The 19866-nt window shown below is 41.4% G+C and overlaps 1 protein-coding gene across 2 annotated transcripts in view; it reads right to left on the bottom strand.

The window, feature by feature from the left end:
* LOC126259978 (uncharacterized) overlaps positions 1-19866 on the bottom strand; it is a 694543-nt gene that overhangs the window by 408078 nt on the left and 266599 nt on the right. Inside the window, exon 1 of one of the 2 annotated variants that reach the window (XM_049957110.1) lies at positions 2347-2366. The exons of the other annotated variant lie outside the window; for it this stretch is intronic. The gene's annotated coding sequence lies outside the window, so the exon portion shown is untranslated. Of the gene's footprint in view, positions 1-2346; positions 2367-19866 lie in introns of those variants that run through there. 2 annotated transcript variants of the gene reach the window in all.

Raw genomic sequence — 19866 nt, 5'->3', positions numbered from 1 at the left:
TTTGTCTGTACACGTACATCACATCTACCGATTTCCGTCCGATTCGGATAAATTCCTTCGTGGTTCGTCGTTGTTTCTTTCCCTTAGAGTGTATAATAGTCAAAGATCTGTTGGAAGCATCAAAGTGCTAAAATTATCGAGAAACGAAAACAGAAAATAGCGGTTCAAGTAAAAGCTGAGCGGAATTAAATTGACATGAAACGCTTGTATTGAGCGTATAGTTTAAATGTTGTAAAACAAATTGATTACTGGCGCACAGAGAGAATACGATGGGGGGATACGGTGCTCAGATTACATTAACAAGGTATCACCTACGCAAGAGTTGCGTAAAAGCAGGCAAGACAACTCAGTGAGCGGTTGGTATGAGGACAAAGTTAAGTCGTTCTGGGTGACAAAAAAACCCCGAGTGTTAACTTAGCGCATATCCTGGTTACGGATCGTGAGGACTGACATTTTCGCGTGGAGTGTGGTTTCTGTTCTTGTGAAAATCGCGTGTGAAAGTAACAGAACCGATTTAGTCTGTCGCAAGTTATGGTTCCATATATGGACAGACTCTTGTCGGCCGCCTTAGCAGGTTCCGCTAGCGCAGATGGTCGGTCAACAACTGGTGTTCTCGCATGGTATTCAGGGAGCTCGCACGATATTGAATCTCGAATTCTCGAAAATATTTGAGATGCGCCTCGTACTAGAATAGCATTTGGTTTTACGATCGTCGGAAAGATGAGCAAAATCGTTAAACTTATATGGGTATGGTGTCTGTTCCTTCGGACATGACCTCCTTCTTCCGTGTGAATGCACACATATTACCCGAACTCTTACGGGACTTGGTAAGAATGTCTTTCACAAGTAATGGGTGTGTTGGGTAGGGACACTACGATTGTAGTGTGTGGGCATATGAGGTGAAAATGGGGTCTCGCGGGATGCGTGCGAGAGATCAGTCCCTGCAGTCGCACTATCCTCTGTGCTCTCGGTGGCTGAGATGGATAGAGCGTCTGCCATGTAAGCAGGAGATCCCGGGTTCGAGTCTCGGTCGGGGCACACATTTTCACCTGTCCCCGTTGATATAAATCGACAGTCGTCAGCAGCTGAAGGAATTAATATATAATTCTAAAGTAGGTAAGCCGTTTTCTACATGCTTTCCTTGAGGGCGCAAAAAGAGAGGAAAAAGATAGGAATATAAAACATATATTTACTTTATCACCGTGAAATGCAAGGATGGGCCAAATGGGTGGATATGGAAAAAGAAAACTTATTGTTTAAGGTGACTGCTAGCAACAAACTGGATATCTGTGTCCCGAATTAGGGTCTGGCACAAATATACATTTGTGGACAACATATTAAACATTAAAAAGAAATTATACATCGTTTAGTTTTCAATCTCAGTTGCACTTTTTTTTACGATGTGATTAGTGTCGATCCCTGTGGGTCATCTTCAGATCTATGTAACTGCGTAATCAACACTTGGTTTCTGTACTGGAACTACACGTCGCAATATTAAATACTATCTCCCTTTAAAAGCATTATTGATGCCACACATTAAGGAGATAACAAAGTTATGTTGCCTTCAAGGCCGGTAATATTCCTTTCTGAAGTGTGACAAAAGGTATCTCAGGCTTGGTTGTTGTTGCTCGAGAAACTATGTGTGCACTGACAACCTCCAACAGCTGCCGTGGAGATATTCATCTACCATCAGCTGTATGGTGGCAGATGCGAACGGGAAATAGCGACCTTCCGCCATGACTTCAGTGCTTTTGTCCGTCGATTTCGTGTCGATTCTCGATGGACAGTAAGTATCTTCTGTAGTCAGCAGAGAAAGTTTAATGCAGCTCCGAATAACGGTCGCAGTTTCCTATCAGGATCTGTAGTTCTAGGACAGCTGGAAGAATCTAAAATCCACAATAGCTGCAGATGATATGCAATGATCATGGCCAATAAGCGCGAAACACGCTGTTTTCTATTGTTAAGAACAATTAATGCATCTGTGAAAATACATGGAAACCTCATATGATGGTAGTAGCTGAAATAGGCTATGTTCATGTATGCAGCACTAAGTTTGCGATTGTGGACATTTCAGAAGAACTAGATCGTCGCTAATAACGCTAACAACTCCACAAGAAAGCGTCCAGGGAGCTCTATCTACCTTTTTCACGTCTTATCCGTAAATTGAAAAGATTCGAGATATAAGCCACTCGCCATGCGATATCTTTTGAAACGTGTCTGAAAGTAAAGATTAACTAAAGACCAGCTACTAAAAGTCGTTTGGACTGTAATAGAATAACTGGCAGTGTGTGAAAAATTTTCGGTACAATTTTAACAACACTAAGGGATCTATGTCACTGTACTTACACTATATCCTATAGCAGTTGTACGTGGAGACAGTGTATGGACTCACCTGAAACAATCGAGACAATAATAATTAGTTTACCAGTCATTATCTGGGAAATTAATGTAAAACTTTGTGCTTAAATCAATGCAGAAGTATTTAGAGTACAATTATTACATTTTCAAAACCAAAGATTTAAACAGGCCCTTATAAATCAGCATTTCAGTGATAAACCAATTACGAGGGTGTACTGAAAAGTAATGCTTCAAAACATTTTTTGTGAAAGCATTTAAAGCTTTTGAAACAAAACAAACCCTATTAACATTCTACATCTTTATTCTACGTGTCCACATATTTGCAGCCCTCAGACGCTAGAGGGAACCGAACTGGCGTCTAACATGGCGGTGTGTAACGTAACTATATCCGTACGGGAGAAACAGTGTGTTGTAATCGAGTTTCGAATTCGAGGAGTTCGTTCACACGTGGAGCACCCTCTCCTTCAGCGTGACAATGAGAGATCATGTACGAGCTTTGCGATATCTGCAACAATCCGACGCCGTGGATTCCTCCACGCAGTCCCGACTTGGCCCCATCTGATTTTCGTCAGTTTCCAAAACTTTAAGAACAGGTTCGAGGGTATCACTCTGACAGTGATGAAGCAGTGCAAGCAAAGATAAGGTTGTGGCTCCGTCAACAAAGTCAAACAGTCTGTAGTGGCGCTATCAGCAAACTGGTCTCTCGTTGGAAAAAATGTGTTCGTCGCCAGGGTGACTATGTTGTGAAATAAATACGTACACTACTGGTCATTAAAATTGCTGCGCCAAGAAGAAATGCAGATGATAAACGGGTATTCATTGGACAAATATATTATACTAGAACTGACATGTGAGTACATTTTCACGCAGTTTGGGTGCATAGATCCTGAGTAATCAGTACCCAGAACAACCACCTCTGGCCGTAATAACGGCCTTGATACGCCTGGGCATTGAATCAAACAGAGCTTGGATGGCGCGTACAGGTACAGCTGCGCATGCAGCTTGAACACGATACCACAGTAGTGACTGGCGTATTGTGACGAGCCAGTTGCTCGACCACCATTGACCAGACGTTTTCAATTGGTGAGAGATCTGGAGAATGTGCTGGCCAGGGCAGCAGTCGAACATTTTCTGTATCTAGAAAGGCCCGTACAGGACCTGCAGCATGTGGTCATGCATTATCCTGCTGAAATGTAGGGTTTCGCAGGGATCGAATGAAAGGTAGAGCCACGGGTCGTAACACATCTGAAATGTAATGTCCACTGCGAGACGTGTAACCAATGGCATCCCATACTATGACGCCGGGTGGTACGCCAGTATGGCGATGACGAATACACGCTTCCAATGTGCGTTCACCGCGACGTCGCCAAACACGGATGCGACCATCATAATGCTGTAAACAGAACCTTCATCCGAAAAAATGACTTTTTGACATTCGTGCACCCAGGTCGTTGAGTACACCATCGCAGGCGCTCCTGTCTGTGGTGCAGCGTCAAGGGTAACCGCAGCCATGGTCTCCGAGCTGATAGTCCATGCTGCTGCAAACGTCGTCGAACTGTTCGTGCACATGGTTGTTATCTTGCAGACGTCCCCATCTGTTGACTCAGGGATCGAGACGTGGCTGCACGATCCTTTACAGCCATGCGGATAAGATGCCTGTCATCTGGACTGCTAGTGAAACGAGGCCGTTGGGATCCAGCACAGCGTTCCGCATTACCATCCTGAACCCACCGATTCCATATTCTGCTAATAGTCATTGGATCTCGACCAACGCAAGCAGCAATGTCACGATACGATAAACCGCAATCGCGATAGGCTACAATCCGACCTTTATCAAAGTCGGAAACGTGATGGTATGCATTTCTGCTACTTACACGAGGCATCACAACAACGTTTCACCAGGCAACGCCGGTCAACTGCTGTTTGTGTATGAGAAATCGGTTGGGAACTTTCCTCATGTCAGCACGTTGTAGGTGTCGCCACCGGCGCCAACCTTATGTGTATGCTCTGAAAAGGTAATCATTTGCGTATCACAGCATCTGCATCCTGTCGGTTAAATTTCGCGTCTGTAACACCTCATCTTCGTGGTGTAGCAATTTTAATGGCCAGTAGTGTAGATATGAAGAATAAGACTTTAGAATGTTACTGAAGTTTATTTTATTTAAAAAAACTTTTAGGAGTTTTCACATAAAAAATTAGGAGACATTACATTTCAGCACGCCCACGTTTATCAGCCTGTTTGTCTATAATTGCTGGCTAAACAACTTCCAAACTTGTCATTAAAAGTAGTTCAGTTAAAACTTAGCACTCTACAAAACAATTTTGTTTCTTGTCCCAGTCGCAAAACTTTTACAGCTGTGAACAGTTTCGACGTTTATGCCATCGCCAGTTAGCCATTTTGCTCTCATAGCTCTCTAGGGCCGTCGGAGTAACATGTTACACAGGTTAACACGCAGTTCCCGGCCACCGCCTGATCCTATCTGATGATAACTTAAACGTCTAAATTGGTCACAGCTGTAAAAGTATGCGACTGGGCTGAAAATGAAATTACGTTGTAATAATTGACTTCGTTGATGTCTCGCAGTCATATGCCTAAGTTTAACGTTCTACATAGCACGCTTTATAAACTGATCAAAGGGATATTTCATTAGATTTTTTTCATCTGTTACAAGGAAATATGGGACTAATATGCAACGAAATGCGCACTAGCGAATAGTTCGAGTACTCCTGCCTTGCTGAACTCAACATATAAATTCACAGCTTATTACAGAACGCTGGTACGTATAACTATAATCTATTGACACAATTTAAACTTATAAATGGATAGTGTTCTGTTTTGAGACCACCATTAAATCACAGTGTGAATAGGAGAACTGACTTGCTATATGTAATTAAGCGTATTAGTTCATTTACATTTTCTGCGTGCATGATTACAACTAAGAGACATCAAAAATAAAGAAATTAGGTGATTCTGCATATTGATAGTCAACAATGAATTTCTCGATCATTATCTGGGGAAACAAAGATATCGATTTCAACATCTGAAACGTACTCGCACAGCATCTTGTGAATTTTTAAAAAAGTTCGTATTTTGACATTTGTCTTTTCCTTTTTTAAAACGTGTTTCTTTTTGCTCAGATATTGTGCAAAAGATGATTATATTACGAAAAGTTAAATCAGTCTCTACGAAGACTTCAGAAGTTTGACATTGGTACAGAAAATAATCATGTTTGTGGTTGCATAAGTGTTCGAGAAAGCAAATTAATTTTTTTTGTGATAAATATATTCGCATTTCAGAGGACTGAAGAACTTCGTGGTTGTCATCTTCGTTACTCCATTAAAGAGTGCGAGGGAGTCTTAAACTGAGAATTTTTGGTTATAACATAATTAATTTAACAACTTACTAACATAATAACTTTAAGTCATTGCATTCTATTGTACTCAAATACAAAAAAAAGTTAATGTTAGACTTCTTCCCATATCCGAGACATACAAGCATTTTTGTTTTTATGAAGCCTATACTGATCTCTAAAACATGGAGATGTTCGTCCGTTTAACCATTGTTTACTCATGCAATGCTAGTGACTAGTCTCAGAAAATTATTGATGTTAAATTTTATTACATTAACGTCCATTTATTGCCTAGATACAAAATCACCAATTCAACGAACAGTCACATAATGAAAAGACACAGTTTATTGAAACTTCATACTGAACTTATTTTGCCCCAAGCTACACATACGTCGTCACAATTTACGAAAAATAGCGCCACATTTTACATTATTTCTTCTATTACAACTGTTGCCTGTATTCGAAGAGGCGAGTCATCAGGCTGGTACAGCGCCTCGTTCGAAATATTGCAGGGCCTCGTTCGAAACATCGATCGCATTTTGTGAGAAGGCAATATGATACCCCGTGTCTTCGCCAGTGGAAGTCTGTGTAGGACACCACACGCTGACGCGAAGCTCGGTAGTAAGTACGAATATTCTGCCAGACAGTTTTTATCATGTTTAGTCACGTGAAGCTTGATGACGAATTTCATGCTGTCTGAGTTTAATATTTCCAACTCCGTATTCAGTCCAGAAAGCTTATTTACAAGCGGGTTAAGATTTATTTCACAGCTGCATTTTACCTTCTTAGATTGCGACCTGAACTACCAGATTGAAAATGACAAATACAACCATTTAAATAAATATCAAGTGGTCTGTGATACAATGCACAGAGCACTCTGTAACGAAGTGTGGAAAGAAACAAAAATATAATTGTGTAAAATAATGGCTGAAAACTGGAATAAAACTTTCACTTCAACTCATGGTACGTGGGTTGGAGTAAAATAACTCTGGAAAATCCTCTGCTAAGCTCTGCCAGCAAATCCCAGGTTAACGTCGTGTTCCCTCGTTGTGGAATGCAGCTGACGGGAGAGAGCAGGCGAGGAGGAAAACGTGGCAGCGCCACTACCTGTCTAGACAGAGGTAGGTAATCTATACTGGAGAACTCTCATTACTCAAAACTCTCAGTCAAAGTCGGATGAATCTCAAACATGGTGTGCTTATAAGAGCATTCTGTTATTTGTAGCTTTAGCACAACAGCTCTCAAACAACGCTTAAAGTATTATCTGAATAAGGTAATAAGGAAATAGAGGAATACACATACACACATGGTGACATGAGAAAACGAAGACTTAAATGTTATGGGCACATTGTTGTGTATGAGGCGGCATTATGGGCCTCATGAAAAAAGAATGACCCGGCTGAGTCACACAATTTGACTCTTAGTCTGATCACGAGGTGTGGCCATTGCACGCGTTGATCACGTAGGCTGACGTGAGGATCAATGTACTATACTTGACGGGATGTATCTGGAACATCTTAGGCGATTAGAGAGTTTGTAGACAGGAATACAATTAAGTACTTAGCGTTAATCCAGCATCAGCGGTGAACGTCGATCTTGACTTTGTACAATAATATTTACAAGTGCAGTTATAGACTGACCTGCGAATACTGCTTTACAATTCTGATTGCTTCACACATGTAGATCAATTGTCAATGCATGAACTGTATGTGGCGCCTGGCTAGGTCGTAGCTACTGACTTAGCTGAAGGCTATGCTAACTAGCGGCTCTGCAGTTGGGATCTTTGAAGCTATAACGAGTGAAGCATTCCTGTTAAAGTCGGCTGTAGAATTGGGCAGTACGCTAGCTTGTCTCGTAAGACCAGCCGAGTGGCGGCGCTCGGTCTGCTAGCGTCGACAGTGGCGACTCGCCGAGTCCGATGTGTACTGACGGACCGCGGCCGATTTGAAGCCTACAACCTAGCAATTGTGGCACATTAAAAGAATGGCACCCACAAGGCTGACAAAACAAATAGCAGAATTTTACGAAAACAGAAGAAAGACCAAAACTGAGCCAATGAAATGGATTGCTGCGATTAAGGAGGATCTTAAAGCAGCCGGTATAACTCAGGCAGATCTTACAGATAGGAAAACATTCAGACACAAGATATTAGATTGGAAAGTTGGTCACAGGGAAATTAGAAAACAAACTGGAACACCGTGGTCTGATGAAAGAAAGAGACTTCATTCTGAAAGAATGAAACAAATTTGGGCGCAAAGAAAGGCCTACCATCAAACGTGACATTGATGGATTGTACCTCGCGTGGTCGTACTGGGGCCATACGTGAATAATAAATCATCTGAATTAATTTTGAGATTTCTATTGCAACGTACATTTAGCGTAAGAAAAGCTACAACTGTTAAAATAACGCTAAACTGCCTTAAAATTAAAATATCCTAGCTATTGTCACTAGTTGTGTGCCGAAAATTACAAATATTGCAGTTCCGCGACACACATTTGATTGTATTCGGCACCGAAATATTAACTATCGAAAGTAATGAGGCTGTTATTTGGACTTGTTGTGGCTCAAACTTTGATCGTTACGTAACCTCACGATGCACACAAATCGTATAAAATTATCTCCTTCAGAATATTGTACATAAAAAACCATATAAAACAAAGCAAATAATTGTCGAAAACACATTTCATTAAATGCATTTGAAATGAGCTCTAGTCTTCTCAATGCCACTCCAAAACGCCGATTTGCTCACAACAGAGTAACATTACAGTAAATGGATTGTGGCGGTAACATAAAGAACAGAGAGACCTTCACTTTTACATTCGTTCAGCACAATCACGCTGCTTTCCAATGATCACACGCGTGCCACAGTGATTTGAACAATGCCATTTACGTAAGTAAAGTGTCATAGCAGAAAATATGTCACGATTTCACAGTGAAAAATTGTCAGATACAGTGCAAAATAACTTTTCATATAATTTTGAACTGACAGTTACGTAAATGGATTTTAAGTAATTTTTCATGTAACCAACTAATGAAAGACCAATGCTCATGATTACAATTTTAGCGCAGCACATAGGAACAGATTTTAGTTCAGGTCAAAGTATTTCATACGGCCAAGAATAAAGCTAGAGTTTCAAACCCTGTATTCTCAGTTATAATGTGCATGGAATTACTGGATGGTCAAGCTACATAACTGAGTGGGGCTCCTACTGACGGACAGCAGTTAGTTAGCAAGTTAGCGTGGATGATGACAAGTAGAAAGCTGTTGCCAGCCCCTCCACCTTCGTCATTGAGGCACTTCACGCATGCCTAACCCCAGTGTAATGCTATGGGCATCTTCTCCACACATACAACTGCACAGTCCTACTCTCTCCGCGTGACCCGTCACGCAACACACACTTGTATCGAAGGGCTACAACTGAAATATTGACCACTCGCATAATAAGCAACGTTTAAAAAGAATTTCAGTACAAACGCTTGCATTGCGATATAAAGGGTGGTCCATTGATCGTGACCGGGCCAAATATCTCACGAAATAAGCATCAAACGAAAAAACTACAAAGGAAGAAATTCGTCTAGCTTGAAGGGGGAAACCAGATGGCTTTATGGTTGGCCCGCTAGATGGCGCTGCAATAGGTCAAACGGATATCAACTGCGTTTTTTTAAATAGGAACCCCCATTTTTTATTACATATTCGTGTAGTACGTAAAGAAATATGACTGTTTTAGTTGTACCACTTTTTTCGCTTTGTGATACATGGCGCTGTAATAGTGACAAACGTATAAGTACGTGGTACCACGTTCCTGTTTAAAAAAACGCTGTTGATATCCGTTTGACTTATAGCAGCGCCATCTAGCGGGCCAGCCATAGCGCCATCTGGTTTCCCCCTTCAAGCTAGACGAGTTTTGCTCTTTGTAGTTTTTTAGTTTGATGCTTTTTCGTGAGATATTTGGCCCAGTCACTATCAATGGACCACCCTGTATTATATATATATATATATATATATATATATATATATATATATATAGAGAGAGAGAGAGAGAGAGAGAGAGAGAGAGAAACAAATAAACATGGGCTCTAAAACGCATGCTTTAAGAGCGAAGAGCAACTGTGGATCTTCGATACTGTAGAACAAATCTCTTATCTCTTCTACTACAAGCTCTTTGCTTTCTATATTTTGGGAAGTGGTAGCATGGACCAAAACAAGAAAAAAATGTCCAGTCCAGTAAACAAGTACTGTAAAATGCCTACCCTAAAAGTTATGAACACTTGTTCATTAGAATAGTAGCGAAGAAGAACAGGTGTTCATATGTCTTAAGGTATGCATTTTAGAGCACATGTTTACTGAACACTTTTTCATTGTTTTGGTCCATATTAATATTTCCAAAATATGGAAAGCAAAGATCTTATAGTAGAAGAGAATTGTTTCACAGCATGGAAAATTAACAATTGCTCTTAGCTCTTAAGGCATGCGTTTTAGAGGCCATGTTTACTTAAATTTTTTGTTTCGAATGATCATTCTCGCCATATCCCTGAACATTGACCATCACTTCTGAAACACCCTGTATATAAATATAACACAGTCTGAATATGATAATTTACAAAAAAAATCATATTTACGCGTTTCAGCTAGTTATTTGAACGACTAACGCCTGGCACCAGACTCGTCTACTTACGTTTACGTACAGCAAACCAGCAAAAACAATTTTAAAAAAATTCTACGTGTTCAACCTTAGTATTACATAGCAAAACGAAGAACGAACGTTTCTGATTAGTTACCACCTAGCTGCACGCATGCTAATGAGCAACATTGCATATTTAAGCGTAAATTTCTCACAAAAATTCCCTAATCAAGATGTAAATAAGTGAATTTGCATACACATACAAATTAATACTTAATTACATATACGTTGCCCTTATTTTTAATGCAGTCAATGAGGCGAAAGAACAGGACGCAAATAATCGCGCAACCGAAAAGAATCAGTGGGGTGCTCAGGTGGCAACATATGGTCCCTGGTTGCGTGTTGGTAGCCGGCCGAGGTGGCCGAGCGGTTCTAGGCGCTACAGTCTGGAAAAGCGCGACCGCTACGGTCGCAGGTTCGAATCCTGCCTCGGGCATGGATGTCTGTGCTGTCCTTAGGTTAGTTAGGTTTAAGTAGTTCTAAGTTCTAGGGGACTGATGACCTCAGATGTTAAGTCCCATAGTGCTCAGAGCCATTTGAACCATTTGCGTGTTAGTATGTTCGAACTCTGACGAGAGGACGAAAGTGATGTTACGTATAGGCCTTGTGCAGAAATTGACCCTATCAGAAAACCAAACAGACAGGTTTTGTGTCGTCCCTATGTTTTAGGAGTGGATTAGAGTTCCTACTAAATGTGTTTCCAAAAAGGGTGTAGCCGTGCCTAGAAGACTCTCTGAAGCCAAACAACGTAAATATGTTTATACTTGTAGTGGGCAAACACCATTACTTGGTGCGTATTAGACAGCAGAGGTCTATACGAAAGATAGGCCTTTGATTGAAAAATTATTCAAAGCAATCAGGGCTTCAAACACATGATAATTAGTGTCGCTCGTATCTTTCACGGCTATTCGTTAAAGTACCATAAATATTTGACGGCATTCCGAGACTTTAGCGGCGCCTAATAAGCTGAAAAACATGCACCACAGAAATTGCCGAAGCAACCCACGCAGCAGTCTGCACGTAAATTCTTCGTACAAATAAAAATCCCGGTACGATTGATCCTCTGATTTCTCTCAAACTATACAGGTCTAAAAGCGTCAGGCAACCCACAACTTGTGTTTATCATTCACTGTTCGACCGCTGTTTCACAGCCCTGCTTTCGATGGCCAATTTGAATCAGCCTCTCCTCAGTGTTGTACCAAACAATTATTGCAACAGATTAAGTAACTAAACTAGCAACAATAATTCTTCATCAAACAGCATCTAATAGTGGAAAGGAATTTTGTGCCTTATTCTTATCACGACCTCTTATGTTTTCATTAAGAACATACATAGTTTTTACCAGGCTTCCTGTGTTCCCTACTTTTTAACTGGAACCAGCCCAATTAGTAGACTGTGTTGCCATCACAACACACTTGGCAGCTCTGGAATTTATCTATAGTCACAATATTGGTATTAAATCGTGAAACGAAGCCCCTTTTATCCAGAGTATTTCTGTAAGTAGTACTTTGACTAATTTGGATTGTTACTCTTCCCTCAGGATTTTTGAGGTCATAGGAGAACATACCGTGACAAAACTATTCGTTGTGGTGTGCAAGAAATGTGAAACAAGCGAAATACTCTCAGACTTCGCGTAGGATGTTGCAATTACAATTCCCTAGAAGGCGTGAATGTTACCGAACCAACATACTAATAAGTCATGTTCAGTGTCAGTGTCAGTATCGTGGATCAAAAATTCTTGTAGGAATTATTTACAGAAGAGTGTGAAAACTGTGGAAGGTAACTTCCGAGAAGATAAGTTCTGGATCCGGAAATACGTAGAAACACGCAATGGAATACTGACATTAGGCCTTATCTTAGAAATCAATGTTTGTAACATTTTTAGATTTCGAAATGTAGATGCAGATTGAGCAATCAGTAAAGGAAACTAAAAGGAAATCTGGAAAGGTAATTAAAATTAGGAGAGGAAAACCCAAACGTAAAGATTTTCTAATGATACTGTGTATCTGTCAGAGATATATATCTGTCAGAGACGACAGATGTATTGGCAGTATCAAAAAAAAATTTTATACGGTAAATATCAACAACTAAATCAAACGCTGTAGAGTGTAGTTGGATTAAATAAGACGATTCTGAAGGAAGTAGGAGATCACGCCAAAAGTAGTAGGCGAGGTTTGTTATTAGAGCAGCAAAATAACAAACGATGGACGAAGTAGACAGAGTATAACATGTAGATTGGCAGCAGCAAGAAAAGCTTCTCTGAAGAAGATAAATTAGTTAAAAATCCAATGTAAGTGGTTGGAAATCTTTCGTGAGTAGTATAGTCGTGATCGGAAGTGAAACGTGGTTGATAAACAGTTCAAACTAGATGAAAGTAAAATCTTTTGAAACTTGCTGCTACACTAGAATGCTGAAGATCAAATGGACAAATCTGATAACTAATGAAGAGGTATTGAATCAAATATAGGAGGAAAGAGCGTTATGATAGAACTGTAAAAGAAGGGATATGATTGATACGGAGCTTCCGCAGCTTCGGGTGGAGCCCCATCACTTCAGTGGAGAGAGCCCACGTAGTAGCGAATGTTATAGTGCGAGACAAATTACGTGACTTGCAGCTCTGTACACATCTTCAGAAACGTTTGCTGGCGGGCCGGATTAATTCACTGCACTGCTACCAATACACAGTCATTCTAAAAAAAAAGAGTCGCTTTTATCCCCGAGGCGGAGTTATGTCGCTACTCGTGAGACCAACGAATCTCAAGATGAAAGTACGATTGCCATAATAGTTCGATGTGTAGCGTAGCTAGACATAAATTAATCATAGCAATAACCAACTTGTATGTCTTATTTTGGATTTTGCCGAAAATTCTGACAAAGTCGATAAATTCTAATCTGAGAGGACAAAATACCAAGTACCTTTATATAAGTTGACTCTTACATAGAAGATTACAGCAACCAGCCACTTTTTACAATTCTACTTATTTATTTAAACAGCACCGTTGACGGTTTCGAGCCGACGGGTTCATCTTCAGACGGTTAGTTCACGTTGTACATTAGATTTCGCCTTTGTTTCCCCAACTCACGAAATTTCCTTGGTGGTAGTGCCGAAGGAGAATCCGCGCTTAATAATAGCGTTGTAAAAAGTGGCTGGTTGCTGTAACTTCTATGTAAGAGTCAACCTATATTTTGTACACAGCCACGGGCTCAAAATGTCATTTTTTGACAAAATAGCACCAAGTAACTTTATTTACGAACCATAGGAAATTATGAAAGAGCAGTCTGGCTACCGGCAACCGACTCACAATTAGTCTTATTGACCTCCTATCGCACAATACGCGTATTATTACCAGCATAAGTACGCAAAGTCATTGTCGTGAAGTCCTGTTCGTTCGTGAAACAACACTTCCAGCTAGCTGATAGCGCCATGCTTTGCTACATAGTCTCCTCCCACAGTGTGGGTGTGAGCTCATTAAACAACAACACACTTCCGTCTCGAAAACAGGTAAACGACTAAGCCAGTACCTGCGCCATTGAATGGGAACACACTCGCGAATCTTTTCGAAATTTTTCTGACGGAAAGAACCACTTCATTGATCTCTGAATATGAACTTCCAAAATACCCTCCACGACACTACCTCCGCCCTGGAGGATACAAAAGTTACCTCGCGAATCTGAGGAGGGCTGCTGACCAGCTGCTGAATTTTGAGAGCTTCCGACAACTCCAAAAAATTATTTGATACTCAGCCCATTTCCAGCTCCCACAGACAGAACTTCTTGTAAGATGTTACTTCCCGGCAGGACCTTTACAGATTATTCTACAACGGTGTCAGAAAACACCAACCATAACGGGAAGTCATACCTTTTAGCCAGCCCTGTAGGTTTCAGCCACAACCATTTAGGAGGATTACAGGAAGAGTGGCCTTTTACCTCCAGACGAGAACACCTCCTTGCCCCAGATACTGATTCTGGCGTACAATACCAAGCACTAGCCGACGGTCACACCCCAGACATGACATGTTACAGGTTAGTGGCACGCAATCTGATACATGAAGAAATAAGTATGTAACGATATGTGTCCATAAACGAGCCCAGTGCCACACTCATGACGAAGGTTGCAGCCAGCGGACATATCATTTCACCATAGTGACAGCTTCCTCAATAATGTCCCAGTTCTCCACGCAATGACCGTCCATCAGGAAGTTTCTGTAACACTGAAGTGTGTGGTAATATTTGTGTTCAGCCATAGCATCGTCGGACTATGCATCGCCATCCACCGTGTGTTGACCTTTGCCACAGGATTGCCGACACAATCATCGACACATCCGGGCTGCAAATCAACGTCCATTGTCTGTCTCTTTCACTCTGCCTTTGTCTTCAGCAGACTAGGAGCTGGGGATCTTGGCACCACCCTATGGTCCGAGGTACCAACTGTCGAGTCCTCAGAGCTCCACACTCCTGAGGTTCGATGCTGCCAGGTACAAAGTTTTAGCCATTAGTCGAGGGTTCGTCATCTGGACATCACTGTTTTTCCCCCAAGGCTGGGCAGTAAACTGCTTCTCTCCAGCCACCTGACATAGGACTCCGTCATGCTATTTTGACTCAGCAAACAAGCTACTTCTTCAAGAAGCGTTGACGGCAGCGCATCCATATAAGCGTACCTGGATGCAGCGTAAAGTGTGTGACTAATCTTCTCCTTTCTGTGTCCACCTTTTCCTCCCTGTCTGTCCATTTCATCCTACCCTTCTGTCTAGCTGTTTGTTTCTTCATCTACTCCTCAAATGGTTCAAATGGCTCTGAGCACTATGGGACTTAACTTCTGAGGTCATCAGTCCCCTAGAACTTAGAACTACTTAAACCGAACTAACCTAAGAACATCACACAAATCCATGCCCGAGACAGGATTCTAACCTGCGACCGTAGCGGTCGTGCAGTTCCAGACTGAAGCGCCTAGAACCACTCGGCCACTCCGCCCGGCATCTCCTCCTCCATCTCTCTTTGTCCATTTCCTTGACTCCCTCTCCCTGACCATATCTTAGCCCCTCTTCCTTCCGACCATATCCTCTTCCCCTTCTCTTTCCATCTTCATCTCACCTCTCTTCTTTTCCACCTGCCCACTACCCCTCTCCAACTTTCACCTGTTTCCTTCCTATCTACCCATTTTCTTCTCCCCGTCCCTCTGTCAGTCCACTCCTCTGTCCACGTCATCCTGTTCCCAACCATACTTACTGGCATGTGTGGAACCCCTGCAACGAAGTTCAGTAAAATATTTAAAAAAATCCAGAATAGTAGTTTTATTGCCCAGATCACAGGTAATTACAGCTGAGTAAACCAGGCTGATAGTACTCCCACAACATGCCTGTCATGCAGGACAGCTAACATGTTCCTGATCTATATTAAAGATATAGGAGACAATATTAGTAGCCGTCTTAGATTATTTGCAGATGATGCTATCATTTACCGTCTTGTAAAGTCATCAGGTGACCAAAACGAATTGCAAAATGATTTAGATATCTGTACGGCGAGAAAAGTGGCAGATGACTCTGAATAAAGAAAAGTGAGAAGTTATTCACATGATTACTAAAAGAAATCCACTAAATTTCGGTTACGCTATTAGTCACACAAATCTGAAGGCTGTAAATTAAACTAAATACTTAGGCATTACGACTACAAATAATCTAAATTGGGACGATCACATAGATAATGTTGTGGGTAGAGCAAATCAAAGACTGCGATTCATTGGCAGAACACTTAGAAGGTGCAACGGGTCTACTAAAGAGACTGCTTACACCACACTTGTCCGCGACGGGATCTTCTCATGAAATTTCAATCACCATTTTTCTCCTCCGATTTCAGAAACGTTATGTTGGCACCCACCTACATAGGGAGAAATAATCAGCACGATAAAAATAAGAGAAATCAGGGCTCGCACGGAAAAATTTAAGTGCTCGTTTTTCCCGCGCGCTATTCGAAAATGGAACGTTGGAGAGACAACTTGAAGGTGGTTCATTAAACCCTCTGCCAGGCACTTTATTGTGAATAGCAGAGTAATCACGTAGATGTAAATGTAAATGTAGACTGGGAAAACCATTCCTTGCCCCTGACATGTTCCTTCCTGTCCTGCAAAGCAAGTGGATTTAGCAATCTGAAACTATTCCTACACAACATGAGTGTCGTGCACCGCAGCTGATACGCCGGAGGCTGAAGAAAACACGTTTTTGCCTGTACCCCCGCTTTTACTGGAGCTAAGAAGTTACAAACCCCATAATGCTGATACTCTTCAGGATCTGCCGAGTCCGCATCAGATTTGGTAGAAATCGATCGTGGAGTTTGGAAGGAGATCCTGGAGAGATAATAATTTTGACAACATTCGATTGCGTTCTTTGTCCACATTTCCACCCGCCTCATGCAGAGAATCTTCCCGACTCCATTGCATGCAAGGTGGTAATGGAGGGAAATGTGGCTTGTAAAAAGTTTAGAGGGTGACCAAACCTTGAGTGCAGTAAGCAGATTCAAATAGATGTGGATTAACTCTAGTTGCGAAGAGATGAAGGGGCTTCGACAGGAGTAATGCGGACAGCTGCACGATACACGTCATCAGGCTGAAGACCGTAACAACAACGATGGCAACGACGATGACTCTTTGACATCTTGGATATTCGGGAGTCCAGCCGGATGTTCGCGTCGTTCTCGCACGACATTTCAACAGCGTGCCTCGCTGTCTTCTTCAGGTGCTATCTGCGACTGGTCCTTGGGTCGATCGAGTCCAGTATATACGCCTGGGAGGCAAGACCACAACCGTTGAGGACGGCCAAAACGGGCGCGGATGGCAGTCGGAACATCCGCGACTGGAGGGGTCCATTGAAGCCGAGTCTGGCGGGCGCGGACCACAGACGGAACACTCGACTTGGCGCGGACCGATTGGGGAACGCCCAGCTCCTTCCAGGCATAAATACTGGACTCGGTCGACCCATGGACCAGTCTCAGGTAGCACCTGAAGAAAGCGAGGCACGCTGTTGAAATATTGTGCGAGAACGACGCGAACATCCGGCTGGATTCCCGAATATCCAAGATGTCAACAGATCGCCGGGAAAGCATGACTCTTTGTTTGGAATATGTTCCATAACATTATTCTGGCGACCGTTTATAGTTTATTTACTCAATGACCCATTCAGATAAAGACATATTTGATGAAGTATGGGTTATCGATAGTCAACAGCCTTGCCGCAGTGTATAACACTACCGTCTGCTACTGCTATACCATAACCCTAAAGTTGGAGGCAGGTTGTGAAATAAAACTATCTTGTTAAAGCAATTATGGTATAAAGCAGCAGAGCAGTGTAACCCTCTGAGAGGAATTTTGTTATATTGACCGTGGTGTACCTAGCGGAAGTGGCTTATCGGAAATGAAAGTCAGAATTACTTAAATATTCAAACAGTAACAAATGATATTTTACCTAGCTAAACTGTTTGAAGAATAAAGGAAACTGTCGCCAGCCTAATTAGGCAAGAGAATGATTAACATTCTTGTTTAAGAAAACAGTTATTAGTAACTTTAACGGACAAACACAACCTATATTTTACCACACATGAGTGCAATGAACTCTAACACCTGCATGTGTTCACGGTTAAGATTGGGAGCTGACAGAGCAGGACAGACTATTTGCACAAATATAACAGATAACGGAACACACTATTAATTTCGAGGCTTATTCAAACCGAATAAGTTTTATAACGTTACTATTAACATTCACTGCAGAATCATAAATTGGACATAGGTTGTTTCTCTCAGTTAAATACTTTACTATTTAAAATGAAAGTTAATTGGAATCCACTAACAGGTTGCTTCTCACTATCTTTGAATGAAGATATTATTGTTTTCATAAATAGTGGTCTTCCCGTTACTTGTTGCCTAGCATTAGCGCAATAGGCAAACTGTGGATCCTGTTATGCGGAGTGCACCCGGGTGGAATTACTGAACGAGTGCGGTGTGTCTGCTTTTTGTTTACTCGGCTGCAACGTCATAGACGACGGACGTATCGCGTACGTCACTGGGAACTGCCGAGCCTCGCCGGCTGCTTCGATAACGTAAGTGTAGGAACAATTTTGTAAAGGAACTTCTAGTTAAACTTTAATATTGTCGTGTTTAGGGTAATTTAACCTTCTGAGAGTTAATATTTATTATTTTTGTGTTTAGGATTATTTCACTTTTTGATGTTGACGAGATGTGTTATCCTGAAACAGGTTTTTTGCTGTCACATTGAAAACTGTGTAAAACCGTGTATTTTTGTGTTAATATTGCGACATTAAACATGTCATTTCAACTTACACAGTTGTCTTCAATCCTAGAATAAGGAAACCAAAAATATTGCACCTTACAACACTAACACGATGACGAATGGCACTGCAGGTGTTAAGACATCAGGTAAAAAGAATCATATTCTGGAGGTAATCATGAGGGGAAAGAATTGTCGGTAAGTCGAAGACTGGAAAATGTTTATGAGAAATCACTTACTACGGTGGCTGTTCGTGCTGCTCTTCTTTAGAGAGACTGGCGCAGGACATACACTGATGGAAATAAAAATCTCAGCACCAAGGAGGAGTTGTGAGTTATACACAAAAGTTGGCAGGCGTGTTCCTACATGTGACAAATGATGTATTCCAGTAGCATAAGACTTTTGCTAGCAACACCACTATGAGGATGCATTCCAGGTTTACTTTAAACACACGCTGCGACGGTCCTGAGCGTTAGTTACCTTTCAGACGGGACGTGCTGAATTGATGCTAATCCAGAATGTATTTAAGGCGACAAAGACGCCATTATCAATACCTCACTGAATTTAAGTGAGGTGATGTAGCAGAGCTACGACAGGCTAGAATATCCTTCAGCGATTTTGCAGAAAGACGTGGCAGGAATTTAGTCACTGCATATGAGCGTTGGCAGCGATGGTCACGATAATGTACGGTGGAAACAAGCCGGGCTCCAGAGAGGATGCACTTCCAATTCACAAGAGATACAAACACTTAGCAAACCTATCCACTATTGCAGTTTTCCACTTTTACGACAGTGAAACATAATGTTGACAAATTTGCAAGAACTGACTCACCTTTTAAAGTATACTACAGGCAGCATTACGATCATTAACTAAGCAACACTTTATAAGCCTCAGTTTTAAGAGCTTTTAATCTTTAAAAGAAACTGTAAATTCTCTTTATTACCACAATCTTCTACTTTCAAGTAAATGATTAAATAGGAGAGTTTGAAACTCCACAAAACTTTAAATTAGACTGTTTCCATCCCTGGGAGGCTTTCACAAGACTACATTTACTACCTCCCACAATTTCGCTAAATCCGCAGTAAATCTGAACACTCCCTTCTTACCAAAGATCAAACAACATAATTTAAAGTTCTGAGGTTGTCATTTTTTTCCACAAACTAGGACACTCGGTAATCATAGTTTAAATGGAGAGGAACCTG

This window comes from Schistocerca nitens, chromosome 5 (assembly GCF_023898315.1).
Source record: "Schistocerca nitens isolate TAMUIC-IGC-003100 chromosome 5, iqSchNite1.1, whole genome shotgun sequence".
NCBI classification, from domain to species: Eukaryota; Metazoa; Arthropoda; class Insecta; order Orthoptera; family Acrididae; genus Schistocerca; species Schistocerca nitens.
This window is presented reverse-complemented; position numbering and strand designations above follow the sequence as displayed.